General features: G+C 43.1%; 1 protein-coding gene across 2 annotated transcripts in view; it reads left to right on the top strand.

Annotated features, from left to right (window-relative positions):
- The window catches only part of LOC308475852 (uncharacterized protein), a 190,017-nt gene that overhangs the window by 134,788 nt on the left and 40,019 nt on the right, over positions 1-15,210 (top strand). The window contains exon 5 of one of the 2 annotated variants that reach the window (XR_013985391.1): positions 5,256-5,931. The exons of the other annotated variant lie outside the window; for it this stretch is intronic. The gene's annotated coding sequence lies outside the window, so the exon portion shown is untranslated. Of the gene's footprint in view, positions 1-5,255; positions 5,932-15,210 lie in introns of those variants that run through there. 2 annotated transcript variants of the gene reach the window in all.

The following is a 15,210-nucleotide window of genomic DNA, read 5'->3' as shown; positions in this document are numbered from 1 at the left end:
TTTTATTCTTTTACACAAACCTTCATGGCTTCTTCTAAATTCTTGTAGCCAGGAGGCTGGATATAAATCTTCTCAGTACATAAATACACAATAAAAGTATTTTGAGCATATGCAAAGCACCTCACCACTAAATAATGATGCACTTCTGCCTCTGAGCAAATGCTTTGGCCATCGTTCACAGAACCCCTCCACCCCCACCCTGAACAAACTATTGTGAGTCTATAGTCCTTTCTCTCAAAAATGTAAAACTAAAGCAGACAAAAATCACTCTTGCCTTGATTCTGTCTCCTTGCTTCCCTCATTCTGGCATACCAATACATACAAAAAATAGTGACAACAACAATAACATATACTCCTTACCAGTGCAGTGTAAGAAGGCACTTTAAAAATTTAATCTCAATATCAATAAATTAAGGGGGAAATTGACACATAATGTATTTATCAGCTTTGCAAAAGCAAATAAAGTCTGGGTTTAGTCAATTCCTGCATGGGATCTCTCTTTGGAAATCTTGAGTCCTGGGGAATGAAGGATGGAAATGTGTACCTTTGAAAGAAAGAAAAAAGAATAATCCCAAGGTAAAATAACACAAATAAAAAAGCCGGAAGATTGCCGGAAGAAATATCAACCACCTCAGATATGCAGATGACACAACCTTGATGGCAGAAAGTGAGGAGGAATTAAAGAACCTTTTAATGAGGGTGAAAGAGGAGAGTGCAAAATATGGTCGGAACCTCAACATCAAAAAAACTAAGATTATGGCCACTGGTCCCATCACCACCTGGCAAATAGAAGGAGAAGAAATGGAGGCAGTGAGAGATTTTACTTTCTTGGGCTCCATGATCACTGCAGATATTGAAAGCAGTCATGAAATAAAAAGATGCCTGCTTCTTGAGAGAAAAGCAATGACAAACCTCGACAGCATCTTAAAAAGCAGAGACATCACCTTGCCGACAAAGGTCTGTATAGTTAAAAGCTATGGTTTTCCCAGTAGTGATGTATGGAAGTGAGAGCTGGACCATAAAGAAGGCTGATTGCTGAAGAATTGATGCTTTTGAATTATGGTGCTGGAGGAGACTCTTGAGAGTCCCATGGACTGCAAGAAGATCAAACCTCTCCATTCTGAAGGAGATCAGCCCTGAGTGCTCACTGGAAGGACAGATCCTGAAGCTGAGGCTCCAATACTTTGGCCACCTCATGAGAAGAGAAGACTCCCTGGAAAAGACCCTGATGTTGGGAAAGATGGAGGGCACAAGGAGAAGGGGACGACAGAGGACGAGATGGTTGGACAGTGTTCTCAAAGCTACCAACATGAGTTTGACCAAACTGCGGGAGGCAGTGGAAGACAGAGTGCCTGGCATGCTCTGGTCCATGGGGTCACGAAGAGTCGGACACGACTAAACGACTAAACAACAACAAAATCTATTATATAACCATAATTACCCCCCCCCCCAAAATTATATATATATTTCCAGTTATCAAAACTCTTTTTGGCTTTCTTCAAAATCCTCTGATGTTTCTGCTGAACAGGAACATGGCGAATTTCATCTAGATTTTGCATTATTTGAAATCCCTGCTAGAATTCTAAACAGATACTGCACAAATTAAATACTTTTAAAAAATGCCTGATGTACATGGATGTATGAAGCAGCCGTTCTTTGGTTAGGTGCTTAAACAATGGTGCTGAGCTGACTATGTAAAGCATGTAAGATCAGATGCAGTTCTTACTAGCCAAGCAACCATGTGAGGTGAGCTTTGGGGGTGTGCGCACCAGTCAACATCACTGTTCCCATGGCTCTCCAACAGGTGGAGGCTTCCCACATGTTTTTAAACCCTGATTTCCCCAGGTGCTAAAATGTGCCATCATGAGTACACAAGGCTCTCTCTGCTTTGCCTGGGGCAGAACTAGCATCCTTGTTCCCACCGATCCCTCCCCGTTTTCTTTGCTCTTAAAGACAATGCCTGAGGAGGGCTATAATTAACTCGAGAAATCATTACCTCAAGACAGATGATGGCTGCTAGCTTAGATGGCTTTGGGAAAACGGTAAGACAGATTCACAGCTATAAGCCACGAGAGCTGGAGGACTCCAGAAGTATACAAGGCCAGCCCTTCCAGGCAACAGGGCAAAATATGAAGGGGTGATCGTAATAGGTCAAAGCAGGGACTGGTGAATGAATGGTGCAACAGGGCCTTTTCAAGTGTTGGCACTAGCAAAGGAGGGGATGAAGCCCTCTTCATTTCAGGAGGCCTTTAGCAGTGTGCCTCCCATTGCCAGGTGCTGTGGGCAAGCAACAGGCCATGCTTCTAGAGCTATGGACTGTGTGCATAATCACAGCCAATACTCATTTTTGCTTGGTAAGGAACGTTGTTTAAAGCTAAGACAGACCTTTTTTAGAATGGCAGAGGAAAATAGGACTTAAAAATAGAACTTGTGTTAGGCTCCCTACTTTTCTCCTGCTCTGAAATATTATGCACATTTCTTTTGACTGTGGTCTACAAACTACCGGTTTTTGAATGCCCGACTAAGGCCAGACCTGCACCATACCACTTGAAAGAGTCAAGGCTTCTCCTGAAGAATTCTGAGATTGGTTGTTTCTTAAGGGTGTTGAGAATTGTTAGGAGACTCCAATTTTCCTCACAAAGCTACAGTTCTCAGAATGGTTTAACAGTCAATGCCTCTTTCCCAAGGAACTCTGGGAATTGTAGCTCTGTGGGGGAAATAGGAATATCATAACAGCTCTCGGCACCCATAACAAACTACAGTTCCCAGGATTCTTTGGGGAAAGCCATGACTGTTTACAGTTGTATGGCATTGATTTATGATACTGAGGTGGGGCCTCAGTTTGGGGTGTCTGGATTTGAAGACCTTGAGCCAGTCACTGTTTTCCAGCCTAATTTATCTCATGTGATTATTATGAGGATTAAATGGGAGGGGGAATCAAGTTTGACTTGGAGGAAAGGTAAAGATAGGGTGGATGCAAAAGGCAACAAGAAAAAAAAGGGGGGAATTGCAACAATTAGAGAAGAGATGTCTATGTTGCATCCTAAATGTAAAACACTCACTTTCCTTTCGCTCATAAGGATGAAGGCGATTGTTGTTTCTTCCAGATTTTCAACCTGAGGGGGGGCAGGAATCAGTGTTGACACCTGTAATTTGAAAGGTGCAATGGAAAACCTAGTGAACAAGGCATAATTACTATGCTCTCTCCATAGGGGGCACACTCTATGAAGCTCAACTACATGAGCAGATTAATTCTGCATCCTTTATGCTTTTGGGTCCCATCGCGATTGCTATAGCAACCCAACAAAATTATAAGTGATGTCAACTTCTGCAAACAATTTTCAGGGAAGGAAATTCTGAGAAAAATAGACACAGGAAGGGACAGTTTTGTGTTTTTTTAAAGCCCTGTATTGGAACATCAGAAATACAGGGAGCAATCGTATAGCAAGGGGCTTCCTGAGGGCAGGAACATAGAGGGAAGACTTAGGCTGGATCCTAAGCCTGCTCAGCTCAGTCATATAAAAAGGTAAAAAAGGTAAAGGACCCCTGGACAGTTAAGTCTAGTCAAAGGCGACTATGGGGTTGTGGTGCTCATCTCGCTTTCAGGCTGAGGGAGCCGGCATTTGTTCACGGACAGCTTTCTGGGTCATGTGGCCAGCAGGACTAAACTGCTTCTAGTGCAACAGAACACCGTGATGGAAACCAGAGTGCACGGAAACGCCGTTTACCTTCCCACCACAGTGGTTCCTATTTATCCAGTAGCACTGGTGTGCTTTCAAACTGCTAGGTTGGCAGGAGCTGGGACAGAGCAACGGGAGCTCACTCCGTTGTGGGGATTCGAACCGCTGACCTTCTGATAAGCCCAAGAAGCTCAGTGGTTTAGACCACAGCGCCTGGCAACCCACTGTAAGTTAAGCCGATAAAAGGCATTATGTAGCTCACGTACTGCTTTTAAAGGCTCGTTTTCCCTCTCTCAGGCTGAGGTTGACTCAGCTAGCAGTAGCCGCATTCCGGAACAGAGTTTAGATCTGGTGTAACTTTATACTAGCTTAATTTATACTGGCTTGCTGTATGCCAGCTTTGTTTAAAACCAGTGGATTTCTAATTTCAGTTATTATCAGATCTTTTTGCTATCTGAAGTCCACTATGCATACTATCAATGAAATATATTCACTGCTGTGAATACATTTTTTACTTCATACAAATCTCCACTATTTATTAATTATTTTCGTACCTTATCAAGGTCATAGATGCTCCTTCCTTGGAGGTTTTTATGGAGAGGCTGGATGGCCACCTGCCATGGACGCTTTAGTTGAGATTCTTGCATTACTGGGGTTTGGACTAGATGACCCTCGGGGTCAGTGCCAGATTTACGTATAAGCTAAACAAACTCTAGCTTAGGGCCCCACTATTTTGGGGGCCCCCAAAAAAATTAAAGGGGAAAAAAACCCTGGATGTACATTTCCAAAATATAAGATAAAAAACAAATAAAAGAAAACTTGCATACAGCAACAGTATGTATTAATAATTATTTCACTGTTAATATACTTCTTCTTAATTGTATTTCAGTTCAACAATTACTTTGATAAAATACATATTTTGTTATGTGCAAATGGCTTTATATACCTATTAGGTCCATAAATTACCATATAGCATATATTCAACACAAAAAACAGCGACACTTTGTTGTTGACAAAGGACAGCTGGACATGTAAAGGGCCCCATTACCTTCAGTAGCTTAGGGCTTCATCAAACCTAAATCTGGCCTTGCTCAGGGTCCCTTCCAACTCTCCAGTTCTATGGTTTTATGTCCTGTCTTTTTTTTACCATGGAACTCAAGGTGTTATTTCCTGGCAGTCACCCATCTAGACACTGCCTAGTCTCAGACCTACTTAACTTCAGCGTCATGGGCTTTCAGACCACTTGCCTGGGAAAGAAGCAGGACATGTGGTGGTGAGATATCCAAGAGCCTGATATCCATGAAGATGTGGTCCATGACTAGTAAATGTAGCACACACACGTAATTACAGGTAATAAACACACACACACACCACACACACACACACACACACACACACACACATATTGCATGCATTGTATTGTGCATGTGGGGTGTCATGTGCCCAAAGACTGGGGTGGGATCTGTTCCACAACTGTACACTGTGTGAGATAAGGGTTTTGTCTCCTCTAATGGCTTCTAATCTCTTCTAGCAGTGCAGAGCTCCATTTCATTCATTTATTCACTTATTTTGCAGGGTCCTCCAGGCAGCTTACAAGATGGAATTCTATAGACAAATCATTCTAAATCCACCATAAAACAACAAATAAAACAATTAAAAGCAGCAAAAGGCAGCTTCTAAAGCTGCTACAGCCACGACAGCTTCAGTACTCTGAAGGCCCTCAATTAACCCAGCCTTTTTGCTGACATAAGAGCTAAGAGATTGGGCCTGGCTGGCTCCCTGGGTGAGTGAATTCCACATAAAGCGAACCAATGTTCCTTCTGGATTGGATTGGAAGAATGGAATAATTTACCTTGTGTAATGTCTTCATGTCAACTGTGACAAAGCATCCTGCCTCCACTTGGATACTGAAGCTTCAAGATGGACCATATCATTCTGATCACCAATAGAACATGTTGAAGATACATCACCAGCTTCTTGAGAGTGAGAATATTGGCTGCATTCAGGTATTTTGGATCTCAAAAAAGTATCTATTGGATTGCATCTCTTCAAAATAAAAGAATTTTCTTAGGATTGAACAAAAATGCTTTGATTAAAGGGAGATGTCATGGAGCTTTTTCAGATCAGGATTCACAGGCATCTGGAAAAGGTGCAGAACTCAAGAAAAATATTTAATGGAAAGAACAATACACACATTATCCCCCACCATCTCACAACAATAAGGTAAAGCCAGCCTAAAGGTAAAGGTAACGGGACCCCTGACTATTAGGTCTAGTCGTGGCTGACTCTGGGGTTGCAGCACTCATCTCGCTTTATTGGCTGAGGGAGCCGGCGTACAGCTTCTGGGTCATGTGGCCGGCATGACTAAGCCCCTTCTGGCGAACCAGAGCAGCACACGGAAATGCCGTTTACCTTCCCGCCGGAGCGGTACCTACTTTATCTACTTGCACTTTGACGTGCTTTCGAACTGCTAGGTTGGCAGGAGCAGGGACCGAGCAACGGGAGCTCACCCAGTCGCGGGGATTTGAACCACCGACCTTCTGATTGGCAAGTCCTAGGCTCTGTGGTTTAACCCACAGCGCCACCCACGTCCCTTTAAAGCCAGCCTAGTACCCACCAAAATTGTACAGAAATTCTATAGTTTCCTGCAAATGAGGCAACAACCACAACCACCCATATGTGTGTGTTTTTTCCCCACATGGGAAGAAAAAAACGGAGTGCAGGTTTCAGCACAGCACTCAATAATGACAAGTTTTTTGGTGTCATATTTAGTCAGCTAACACCATTTTAAATGCAAACTTCAATGTGTATTTCACTCAGTAACAGATGGGTGAATGTGCAACCTTTGGACAATAACAGAGACCAGCCCTCTTTAGTCATCTTTATGAATGTGTGAAGAGGTGCTCATGGACAAGGATGTGTCAGTCCAAAGTCTCATGCATGATTCGTGCCAGTCTGAAGGGGGGGGGGGCTTCACATATAGGTGCATGCATGGGGCTCACTTTAGCTGAATGCCAATGTCTACAGGTGTATGAGAGCCCCTTCATAGGTTTGTGCTGAACACCTAAAGAGGCCTTGGTAAGCAGTGCCATGTTAAGGTGATCTAGCCAGATTATTCTGAAAACTGCAGCTTTTGGCCAAAAAAAGAGAATGTAAGTAATCCACTAGAAGTGTATTTGTCATAATATAACTATTTCCCTACAGCAGTAAAAAGACATAAGGTTTAGCCGAATATCCATAATTCCCATGGGGTATGATTATCTACTGACAACCATCCTCTAGATTTGCCATGCTGCTATCATAAAAAGTCTGCATTGTGCAAGATAATGGAGCTTAATTTTCTAAGAGATAAAGTCAGTTTGACACCAGTTTCAGTGTGTTGGCATTGTGTGGCAATGTAATCATTTGACTATTGGACAGCCAATAGGAAGTCTCACCCCAGTGGTTCAGTGGTAAAGCTTAGACGATACAATCAATGTAATCTGAGGGCACATTAAAATGGAAATTTGGAACAACAGAAAGCTTACGTTTAGTGCCTGTTCTCCGGCATGTTGAGAGAGCCATCTCTGTTTCCGAAAGGAATAGGCACTTGGTTGTGGCCAAAGATTCTGCCACAACATTTCAGATCACACATTTTAACTGATTGATTGTTTAGGAGGTGGGGAGGTAGACAGGGTGTGTTTTATGATTTTTTGTTGATATCTCCTAACATTTCACAAATGAAAATATGGACAGCGTTGTATGCATGTGCCACGTTGATAGTCCTGCAAAGAATCACTGCCTGAATACTCTCCTAGCATCTTGCTTAGTTCAGGGCTAGAGCAATGCTTTGTTTGCCAAAGGTTCCAAGTGCAATCTCTGCAGAGGGCTAAGAAACACCCTTGTGGAGCAAGACACTGCCAGTACTCAGATCACTGAGGTAGATGGACGAATTGTCTGAGTTTGATAAAGCTTCCTCTGTCCTTATCTTTAACTCTTGTCTTGACTTGATTCTTCACTGTACTCCATGTATATGCAAATAAACCTATCAGCTCCTTTATTGCATTCATTCATCTCATGGAGGCTCTTCTCTCCGAAAGCTCGTGCCAATGTAACCCACTTAAGGTGCCACAACACTCTTTGTTTTCCTCAGCAGGTTGTGACAAGCCGAAATAATATTAACCTTATTGAGAAATGGTGCTAACCATGGAAAACAGCAGTGCTTTCATGTTCCCCCTCAATATTTCATAAAGCGCATCTCATAACATGCTCAAAGTTTGCTGTTACAGTGAAATGTGAAATTAAATACATGCTGATGTTTGCCACAAAGTAGAAACCGTGCAGCATTTCCTATAGGCAGGCGAGGGAATAGTTGTGGGGAATCTGATACGGTTTTGCAGTAACTGTTATGACATTGATGTAATTTTAATGGCACTTGGTTTTAATTATAAATATGCTGCATGACTTGGAGCCATCCAATGAGAAAAGCTGGCAAGCTCAGCCTTGGTTTTTCCACCTTACATGGGAAGAATGATCCAGATCATTAAATTTAAATGGCCCAAAGCAGGCCACTTGTTTGCTCATTTGGCATTCCTGCTTGCAAATGGAGCTTTGCGTGGGGATGGCTTCTCTTTGCATTGTGATGTGCTGTACTTGGAATGTGCCAGCCCTCAAGAAAAGTTGATTAGTTAAAGCGGCCTGTTGCTTGTGGAGGCCCAGCAAGTAGAATACTCCTGTTTGGACAAAAGACAAGGGAGATGCCCTTGAACAGGGGTAATTCACAACTGCTGGATTAACTTTCTAAAATTTGGGCAATGATACAAGTTGGCAAGAAAGGAAGAACATGAGAAAGGTGACAGTGTTCAGACGGTGCACGGTTTTGCATTGGCCAAGGGAATCTTCCTTCCCCTTCCTTTGTCTGTAGCTAAATCTGCAGTGCAATTGAGTTTTTGCTCTTTGTTTTATATCCTTGACCTTCTTTGCCTATGGCTAAAGATAGAGGTTGTTGGCACAGAATGTCGGTATATTTATATCAGCTGCTTTCCCTAAACAATTTTGCTTCCCCAGTAGCAATTATTACTGGTGAATAGCAATGCAGCTGCAGTTAAAAGTTGTATCAACATTTTCCTTTAAAACAGAAAAAGAAATTCTGTGGAGTATCTATGGAGCTGTATAAAGTAATGAAAGACAGCAAAATAAATGGGCCAGCGTGTTAATTATGTTTGCAGCACTGCTTCCCCACAAAAAAGCTCCTGCAGTATTTTTAAACGGTGCTTGTAAAACACAAAGGTTCCCTCTTAAGAGTCACACCTGTGTTTTAAGCCAAGCAAATATGTGTCTGCGCACACATGCAGCAGTGTGGTTTGTGTGTGTGTGTGTGTGGCAATCCAGTTGTGATGCTATTGAGTGAAGAAAACAGAATTGCTTGAATTACAGAACTAAGCCACTGCACATGACTCTTAGTGGGCTACCGCTTTCGTTGCATGTTTTTATGGCAAACATCTTATGTGTTTCAGACATAGAATCATAGGATCATAGAACTGTAGAGTTGGAAGGGACCCTGAGGATCATCTAGTCCAACCCCTTTGCAAGGCAGGAATAATTAGCTGTCCCATACAGGGATCAAACCTGCAACATGGCGGTTATCAGTACCACGACCCACATTGACAGAGTGGGGACAATACTTAGTTTGGTAGCTTAAGTGCCAATCAGGGCTGAACTGGAATTAGGGCCCTCTTGTGTAATTCAGGGCTCATCCACACTTCCGCTTTCCCTCTACTTTCCCCTGGGAAAACCCACTGGAAACCTGAATTGCTGTTTGCTCCGACTGAGCACTAAAGAGCACGTTCCCCAAGGGAAAGCAGAGGGAGAAGAGGAAGTATGGATAAGCCCTAAGGCTACCTAGTAAAGAAAAGATGGAGGTTTTATTTTAAAGAAAGACTTGTCTCTTCAAAGCAGAACTCTTAGTTCCTACACCAGCTCTAATCCTAAACACATAGTTTGCTTTTATTTCCTAAGGTTACATTATCTTGATATGGAATGCTTTCAAATATATTTATGATTTTTAAAATAGTATGAAAGATATGCATATTGCAAGATAGATAGAAATAGATATGATTTACATATGTAGCTTATAGACAGTTTTCACGAGGCTCCCACCCACCACCCATATGGTGTGACAGGCAGGACTGGGAGCTGGTATGTTCAAGTTGTGAAGATGAACATACTACAGATGAAGACCCTTTTGTGACTGACTGCTCCTAAAATCCTACATCTGTCTTCACCCTAAACTATATATTATTTACACCTTCTGCAATGCAGAGAATTATAAAAGCCTTAGCATAATCCCCCCCCAAAAAAGGAACTCTTAAAAGAGCATTTTCTGTTAAGATGAGGCTTGAGTTACAGTCTTGCAGAGCATAATGGGATAATCAGTACAGAGTCTGAATTACCCAGATGTGAGCATTACATTATGAATCCCCAGATCTTAGCAGGGAGAGAGAGCATTTGAAACAGAGAATGGGAAAGTTGGCAGGGAAACAGATAGCAAAAGAATACACGGTCAATGAAGTAAAGATTATCATCAGGACTTCATTTCTTGCAGGAGGCTTCAATATGGCTCTAGTCGGTCTGTAAGAACATGGTTTATAGGCTGCAATAATGCTTTGAAGCTTTCTACAAGCTATGTAATATATATACACACCTAAATCCCAAAGATGCACCACTGTGTATTTTCCACTTTCTACTTAATCTCAGGAAATTCTAAACCGAGGGGGGGAAAGAGAGCGCCTGCCTTTTCATCCTCTACGGCTGCAATCTTCCATGTAAGAATGACACTCGGAAAACTCGCATGCAGCAAGATTGTGTAGCACAGCTGTGAGCTGAAAAGACGTCTGGCTTAGAAGAGCAGCCAGCAGCCTGATATCACATATGTCCTGTAAGGCGGCACCATTTTGAGCTGCAGGTGGGGAAATGGATGGCTTGAATTCTCTCCCCACTCCCACCCCCAACTAATGCTCTTCATATTCCTGTACTACAACTAGTACAACTAGTTTAACAGAAGGGTGATTGATTGACAGTAAAGGGCTAGCACTCTGCTCAGCCCTTGAAAGTCGACTTTTGGGTAGATCCACTCCATGCCACAGACGAGATTAGAAGGGGGAGGGATCTTGTGCATTTGCAACATCCCTCTCCTCCCATCAATGGTCACCTGCTAAGCCTGCCTCCTTTCATTACACACTGTTGTATCCTGAAGTATCTTCCTTTGCTTGGGACAATTTGTTTAACACAGGATTGGGAAAGAATGAAAATTGTAGTCCAGTCACACCTGCAGGGTTACAGGTTCCCCATCCCTTTATCATGATTTATGATTTTGCTATTTATGTATTTCTAAGTGTGGGCTATTTATATTCTCTGAACTACTTTGAGCACAAATTTGTGAAACATGCAGAATATAAATGAATGGACTAGTTGACAAGCCGTACAAATAAATACCTACCCTGCATGTAAAAAACTTATTTGGGTTCACGTCAGGGAAAGCCCACATCACCAAGCATCTCAGGGCTAAACTACATGTTACTTCAATCACATAGTTTCCCCTCAAGAAATTGCCAGTGTTGCCTTCACCCACTCCTGATCTGGAATGGGACCCTAGTGTGGAGGACAGATAGTTTTGGCCCAGGTCCAGGTGACCTCACTGCACCTGCTATTTGGGTGAGGGAAAGCCCACAATTTGGTCCAATTGCTTCCATCACACAAATAATAAACACAAATAGCCAAAGAGAAATCAGTGTTCCTCCAGTCCAGTGTGCACGATGCCTTAACTTTAATAACAGTGTCTCCGAAAAATCTTACACATCACTTGGGAAGACAGGCGAACAAATATCAGTGTACTGGATGAAGCAAAGATCACCAGTGTTGAAGCAATGATTCTTCAACATCAACTTCATTGGACTGGTCATGTTGTGCGGATGCCTGATGATCGTCTTCCAAAGCAACTACTCTATTCCGAACTTAACAATGGAAAGCGTAATGCTGGTGGTCAACAAAAGAGTTTTAAAGACTGTCTCAAGGCAAATCTTAAAAAATATAGTATAAACACCGACAACTGGGAAACACTGGCCTGCGAGCCCTCCAGTTGGAGAACAGTCTTTACCAAAGGTGTCATGGACTTTGAAGACACTTGAACTCAGAACGCAAGGGAGAAACATGCCAAGAGGAAGGCACACTTGGCAAACCCTCACCATGATCAATTCCCGCCCGGAAACCTATGTCTCCACTGTGGTAGGATGTGTGGATCCAGAATTGGCCTCCACAGTCACTTACGGACTCATTGTTAAAACCGTGTTTATGGACGGCAATCTTACTCGGCTACAAGTGATCGCCAAAGAAGAAGAAGAACTTTAATACAGAAAACATCATTGTTGGATTCCAAATTAATCAGTCAAGAAGAACTACAGCTACTCAATTAGATAGTCACTATCAAAGCCATGGATTCGTAGAGGAACTGCATGCTTCTGGGCCAAATCCAGCTAATTGGGGGCGTGGGGCAATGCATGATCTCCCCACTTGCCAAAAGAATGAAAAGGGGCTATGGAGGGAATAGCAGACTCAGGAGTGCTAGCTAGCCATTTTGGAGGATTGGAATTAGGGCCTTGTCCTCCCCGCCGACCTTAGTTGCTTATCAGGAGGTGAGGATGGCCCCATGAACAGGGCGATTAGAGAGCATTTAGAGTTAAGTAATCTATTCAATTTAAAAGACTATGTGCCCTTGTGATAATTCTGATGTGAGGCTGTAGCTTATAACCATTGATCAGCTGGGGTAACTTAACCCCTGTATTTTAAAAAAGAGACACCTCCCCCAGTGTATGGATGCTTCATATCATGACACATTCAAGCACAAAATTTCACCTTTTTTATTTTCTGTAATCTTTTTCGCACCGTCTGGACTGAATATTGTCTTTTAGAGCACTGCCTTGCAAACCTCCTGCTGATTTCTTACTTTGGCGCTAAAGCAAAAGCAAATGTCAAGCAACCCAAGTCATAAACTTGTAGATGTTGCAGTATTTATATACTAATGCTTAGACGATAGGATTCAATTATCGACATTTGGAAGAGGCATCCTTTTTGCTGCCACATAATACTACTCTCAAAAAACTGTTAGGTCCGAGAAAGTGGGGGTGGGGGCATTATGGGTCTGAACTTCATAGTAATTAGTAGTAGCAATTGCTATCTTCCCACTCTCCACCTGTGAAAAGTCTCTATAGGGTACATGAATTTGATTAATGTAAAGTTGAGAACATTTGTTCCTTTTTTGGTATACAAAATCACCATCTGTGCAAAGAAGCAAAGACCTCTGTTAACAGATTTCAATCTAGGATGCCAACTTTTTTTAATTTTAATAGGATTGGAGGGGGGCAATTGCTACCCTGTACCACCCCTGGTGGAGTATACAGGGTTCTGGGGGCGGGGCAGAGTGGGTGGGGCATAGATCCAATAAATCACATGGTAGAAAGGGTTAAACGGCCATTCATTTAGCACACCCAACGAGTGACCATCTGTAGCTGGTGGGCTCCATTCAGCATTCTGGGTGACAGGTGGTCCCAGCCTGGTTTCTATCTTGTCATATGAACAATTACCCGCTTCCCTTTTCTAATATGGTGCAAGTACTCAGAGCTCTGTCACATTTCATTCCATCGGGATAATTGCATTTGCCAAGCTTTTTACTACACTTCTCCATTCTATTTCCCAAAGTGTGCGTCTGGGAAATCAAGCGGAAACAGAAATGTTATTATTGGTAAACCATTATAATACTGACACCATGTAAAAAGAAGCTGCTCTGAATAGCAGGGTGATGTCGCTGGAAGTCGAAGGGGTGGGGAACTGAGATGCTGCCTGGTGCACCAGCCTGACAGAAAATGAAACTGTTTTAAACCACGGCCCTGATTCTACCAAGTTCACTCAGAGTCCCACATGAAGTGAACCAGAGGGTGTTACTATTCAAAAGATAAAAACCCATCAAGTTTGAGAGAGGAGGTGGAACGTTCCTCTTAGACATGGGTAGGCAAACTAAGGTCCAGGGGCTGGATCCAGCCCAATCGCCTTTTAAATCCGGCTCATGGACGGTCTGGGAATCAGCGTGTTTTTACATAAGTAGAATGTGTCTTTTTATTTAAAATGCATCTCTGGGTTATTTGTGGGGCATAGGAATTTGTTCATTTTCCCCCCTTCAAAATATAGTCCGGCCCCCCACAAAGTCTGAGGGACTGTGGGCCCCCTGCTGAAAAAGTTTGCTGACCCCTGCATCTTAGATTAGGCTCATGGCTTTGTGTGTGTGTGTGTGTGTGTGTGTGTGTGTGTGTGTGTGTATTGGGGGGCGGCAGTGGAAATTCAACACTTTGAATTGTGCTCAGAAATGTACTGTGAGCCAATGTAGGTCTTATGTGGTCTCGGCGGCCGCTCCCAGTCACCAGTCTAGCTGCCACATTCTGGATTAGTTGTAGTTTCCAAGTCACCTTCAAAGGTAGCCCCACGTAGAGCGCATTGCAGTAGTCCAAGCGGGAGATAACTAGAGCATGCACCACTCAGGTGAGACAGTCCATGGGCAGGTAGGGTCTCAGCCTACGTACCAGATGGAGCTGGTAGACAGCTGCCCTGGACACAGAATTGACCTGGGCCTCCATGGACAGTTGTGAGTCCAAAATGACTCCCAGGCTGCACACCTGGTCCATCAGGGGCACAGTTACCCCATTCAGGACCAGGGAGTCCCCCACACTCACCCGCCCCCTGTCTCCCAAAAACAGTACTTCTGTCTTGCCAGGATTCAACCTCAATCTGTTAGAACCTGCTGTTAGTCTGCAAATTTCTAGGTGACCCCTGTAATCATGGCAGATTTCTTATTGTCCTCTTTTATTATTTGATTTGAACACCAATTCAGGAAAATGACTTTTATTTTTAGTTTAGCTGGAGGCAATGTATGCTAATTGTAGGAGCAATCAACTGGGATATGAATACCTATTTAATTTTTGCTAGTGTGTTACTGTGGAACCTAGTTTAAGGGGGCAATACTATGGCAAGATCTGCTGGCATGAGCAGCTTAGGGCACAACAAATCTCCAGCTCAGGTGACCCATTCCAAGCTCAGCCAGCATTAAGTCCACAACCCCAGCTCAGCCTAAGGCATAACTTGCTCAGCCAAAATGGCAGCTCACAGTAAGCCCCCCAAAAGTGGTGTTCCAGGGTAATTGGGGGTGGGGGAAGTTTGGCTAGATTCAAATGTGTTTAGTTCAATCACATGATCTGGCAACCACATAAAACACTATTTTAAAAGCTTGCTTTCCTTCTACCAGGTTTAAGGAGAAAAGTATGAGGAGCCCCACAGCAAAACCTTGTAACCTGGTGTTCTGGTATTAAGTTAAACCCCATATTTAAGCTAGTGTTGTGCCTATGTTCTGCCAAGCGATCACATCACGGTGAAAGGTTGGGGTTGTGTCACACAAATCATCAGAGCCGTCTTTCCCATTGGGCTTAGTGGTTCATTGCGCCAGGGCGCC

This window comes from Podarcis pityusensis (genome assembly GCF_964106645.2).
Source record: "Podarcis pityusensis genome assembly, chromosome: 4".
Classification (NCBI taxonomy): Eukaryota; Metazoa; Chordata; class Lepidosauria; order Squamata; family Lacertidae; genus Podarcis; species Podarcis pityusensis.
Note: the sequence above shows the minus strand (reverse complement) of the source record. Positions and strands in the feature narration are given on the sequence as shown.